Source organism: Gymnoscopelus braueri (assembly GCF_963280865.1).
Source record: "Gymnoscopelus braueri genome assembly, chromosome: 16".
Taxonomy (NCBI): Eukaryota; Metazoa; Chordata; class Actinopteri; order Myctophiformes; family Myctophidae; genus Gymnoscopelus; species Gymnoscopelus braueri.
This window is the reverse complement of record NC_137616.1, coordinates 32,039,529-32,043,498: the sequence shown is the minus strand read 5'-3', so window position 1 is coordinate 32,043,498 and position 3,970 is coordinate 32,039,529.

The following is a 3,970-nucleotide window of genomic DNA, read 5'->3' as shown; positions in this document are numbered from 1 at the left end:
CTCTATTAATGTACAGTATGTAGCCTTTAACATCTATTTATTCTATAATTTTGTATGGTATGGTGTGATGTATGTTTTTGTATTGTATCATTATACAATATTACATTCTGTAGGCCAGTGGTTCTCAAACCTTTTCATGTGAAGGACCCCCAAATTACTATGTATTTGGCCATGGTACCCCATCAGAAAATATTGTGTGCCAGGCAGGGACCCCCATACAAGATGTGTGTTGTTAAAATGTGTTCAAGACTTTTGGAAAATAGCAGATCTACAAGCTCACAACGATTTTGATGCTATATTAGCTCATTTTGCTGGGGACCCCCTGGAACCCAGGACCCTGGGGGGGGGTTCTCAAACCCCAGTTTGAGAACCACTGATGTAGGCTTCATAGTCAACTTAGCATACCAGCATATCCCAAAATTGATCCCTGGGGTCAGGATGTATTTGTAATCCTACAGTGTACTGCCACTTTGTGGTCAGAAATGTGAACAAGCTGTCTGCTAATAGCAGGAGCAGCAGGTCGGCCCTGGCCCCTGGTAGCAGCATGGGGGTAGCAGGAAATGGCAGATCAAAGATTTAATTCTTCTTACATCTACTGTCCATCCTCTAATGTCACGTGAGACACTGTGTACAGTAGATCTAACAGACAGTGACTGTATTGAAGGGACACTATCACGATTTGATGTAGGACAGGCTCATTTTCTAGTAGCAGCTATAAAACTGGGCACTCTCACCCAGTGTGTTTCTGAAAATGCTGTGGAAGTTGTGCTGAAATGTGTAGCCTATTGATTTCACAGTATGTCCGTGAAACAACATACAGTAGCTATTACCCACAGTGCATGGCCACATTGGCCTTGTTCGCTGTAATTATGGGTAAAGAAAAGTGACTTCAGAACAGGGGCGTAGCACCAAATTCTGGGCCCTGGGGACAAAGATTCACTGTGGGCCCCCCTATGATTTTTTTTTCTTTAAAAAATACCAAAGAAATATATATATATATATATATATATTTTTTGGGGGGGGGCCCTATTAACTCAGTCCCACTTACACCCCCCCTGTGACGCCCCTGCTTCAGAATAATATATTGACCTACTTGTCTGTTGATATATTGGCTGCTGTAGAACGTCAGTCAATGTGGGTTGTAAATACTGTTTCTATAGACTACAACAACCATCTACAATGAACTGAAATGTACACGCAGGTATCTTTAAGGGCACGATCGACTCCTCCTGGTTGGCCTTTTGCTCTGACCCCTCTTCTTTCTACAAGCTCACAGGGCGTTGTGAGCTTGTAGATCAGTTGTGTAGTAAAAATCACAATGCATTCAGAATATTTGTATCTTTATCACATGATTTGTTTGCGAGCTCGCAACATGTCCGTTGAAATCTTTCATATTGAGCACCTGTTTGAACTAAGGCTTAATTCATTGACTAAAGGAAGCTCAAAAGAACAAAGTGGTTCTCCATTGAAGCCTGTTTTTGAAAGGTTGTACATTCAAGAATTAAATGTTCCACAAAAGTGTAATAATGACATTGGAGAAGTAAACATTGACATTGCTGAGTAAAGGGAAACCTCTAGGTGGAGCTAATGCTCTTTAGTTTTTTGTTTAAAGAGCTACTACACAGACAAACCACTACAGTATGAAACCACAGCCCCTGCACAAATAATCACATCTTTTAATTTAATTTAACAGTAAATAGAAGAAAAAACTGTTTCTTTTTTTATCTACAAGCTGAGATTGTGTCAACGCCTTGTGAGCTTGTAGATTGGCAATTTTTGATGGGGAGAAAAAATGGCAGACCAAGTACAGAGCCAAAGGTCAAGTTTACAAAAAGGTTAAATGTCTGAAAATACACATTAGCATGAATCCAACATATTACTCGAAAATATTGTGTAAGCAAATAAACAAAAAAACAATATTATCATTATTTTACACAACGCCTGACGATCTACAGTATGAAAAAGTTTAATCTGCAACACAATTTTATACAATATGCAGTAGGGGTCCATGCTTCATCTCTATCCTTGGCCTGAAAAAAAAAACATTGAAGAACCTTGATATAGGCGATAATGGTACTGATAGGCTTGTTTCTGGTAACAGTAGCTGTGTTGAAGTGGGGATGACTGTTTACGTTGACTCTGGTGGTAGTGGTCATGCTGCATGGTGGAAGAGACGTAGAAGGCAAGGCTGTGTGAGAGAGGCAGCAGAAAAAAATCCAGGACTGCCATGAATATTTCATTTCCTGTGAGACTCAATCTGGAAGAGAGAGAGAGAGAGAGAGAGAGAGAGAGAGAGAGAGAGAGAGAGAGAGAGAGAGAGAGAGAGAGAGAGAGAGAGAGAGAGAGAGAGAGAGAGAGAGAGAGAGAGAGAGAGAGAGAGAGAGAGAGAGAGAGAGAGAGAGAGAGAGAGAGAGAGAGAGAGAGACAGAAATTGCTCATCCTCTTGTCTCATCCTGCTTTCGTTCCCAGCCTGCCACTTGCTGTGCCAGATGGGCTATTTTCATTATCTGATCGGGATTTGTAATTAGTGCAGATGAGCTTGTAACTTAATTAATTTTGAATCAGATGTGGGAATGTCCTTTTTATGGGATGCCTCTGAGGGTTGCATAGTTATATTTATTTACGTATTTAATTTAAGGTTTGTAGTGTGGAAATGCACAGATTTATGGCAGAACCACTTATAGACTATACTGTTATAAGGTTTAACAGTGACACTAGAGGTCAATTGAGATTATATCATATTGCAATGCTTGACTAAGTGGAATATTGATAATTTTATTCCAAAAGGAGGCATCCATCATTTTAAATATTCGACAATGCTGACTGTAAGAGTGAAAATGGACTACTCAACAAGTACAATGTTAAAAGATATAGCCATCTATGACTGACATGTTTTGAAAATATAATGGATAATTTACCATATCAACGCGAACTCCAATTACTTAGCTCTGTTTTTCAAGACAGAGCTAAATCAATGAGCTTATCACATTTGTCTTTTTGTGGCCTAGGCTAGGACAAAGCCAATCACAATGGACAGTGTCACCCGTAACTGAAGTGAAAGAAGATATGGGTGCTGTCCTATCCACCCCAATAAAGAAAGAGTGGATAGCTTTGAAGTTTAACATCAATGCATCTGGGGAGAGATATTTGCAGGATTGATTGAACATAGCCATGTGCACTACGCCTCATACATCCATCAGCTCCAAGATGTGCCAATAAAAGTAAATGAATCAGAGCTGGCATTTTCCTTATGGGGAAAACGATGAAAAACTCTTTGTGGAATTGAATAGGAAACTGAAATGTATGACGGATTTACACTGTGAGCAAAGTTAATTTATTAAATGCACAAAGCTCTGAGGTATTTTGAAAAGATCTTAATACATGATCAGAGATCTTAATAAATGATCAGAGATCTACAGTACAAGTTCACAATGTGTCCTACCTTTAACTGCATTTGAAAACGTTTGTACAATTTTGTTCGCCTATAATTACATGCCCAAAATAGGGACGCCAGGTTGACAATTATTAATAGGTGCCTCTTTGTTGTGTGTGTGGGTCACCATATTTGTAAGGTTCATTTATCATGGAAGGTTTGCTGAGCATGCATGCTCTCTTTCACCATCAGGACTGCTTCATATTCATACACTTGGACTAGCAGAGGTCTTCAACAGGGGGTCCGCGGAGGTACTGCAGGGGGTCCGCGAAATTGTTTGATTTAAAAAAATAAAAATAAACTTTTTGTAATTTTTTTCCCAAAAATGTCTGTCTTTAAACATAACATGACATATTTGAATAGCTTAGTATTGAATGCACAATAACATGGTATGTTTATACATATTTTGTAGAGAAAGAAAAGGTCTTTTGCACACCTACTGGGACAACCTGTGGGTAGGAGCAGGCTCCAGGCAACCATTTGTTCATGTTTATACATATAAAACACAATTTTATACATAAATATACAATATATGTG